Source organism: Canis lupus, chromosome 9 (genome assembly GCF_011100685.1).
Source record: "Canis lupus familiaris isolate Mischka breed German Shepherd chromosome 9, alternate assembly UU_Cfam_GSD_1.0, whole genome shotgun sequence".
Lineage (NCBI taxonomy): Eukaryota > Metazoa > Chordata > Mammalia > Carnivora > Canidae > Canis > Canis lupus.
Window position 1 is genome coordinate 1734361 of NC_049230.1, and position 553 is coordinate 1734913.

A 553-nucleotide genomic window follows, 5' to 3' on the forward strand; every position below is an offset into this window, starting at 1 on the left:
CCCAGCTCCCCCAGCCCCCCAGCTCCCCCCGCCCGTGCTCCCCAGCTACCCCCGCCCGTGCCCCCCAGCTCCCCCCGCCCGTGCTCCCCAGCTACCCCCGTGCCCCCAGCTCCCCCCGCCCGTGCCCCCCAACTCCCCCAGCTCCCCCAGCCCCCCGTGCTCCCCAGCTCCCCCCGCCCGTGCCCCCAGCTCCCCCAGCCCCCCAGCTCCCCCAGCCCCCTGGCTCCCCCCGCCCGTGCCCCCCAGCTCCCCCAGCTCCCCCCGCCCGTGCCCCCCAGCTCCCCCCGCGCGTCTCCGTGCCCCCCCAGCCGCGGAGGGAGCCCCCCCCGCCCGCGCGCGCTCCCGCCAGTGTTTTCGGACTGCACCAGCCCCAGCCCCGCGGCGCCGCCGAGCCTCCTCGTCCGCGCCCCGCCCGCCCCGCCCGCCCGGGCCCGCTCCTGCGGCTGCGGCTGCGGCGGTGGGCGCTCGGGGGGCGCTCGGGGGGCGCTGCGGGGCGCTCGGGGGCGCTCGGGGGCGGCGGGCAGGGCGCGCTCCGCACCTGCGCGGCCCGGCG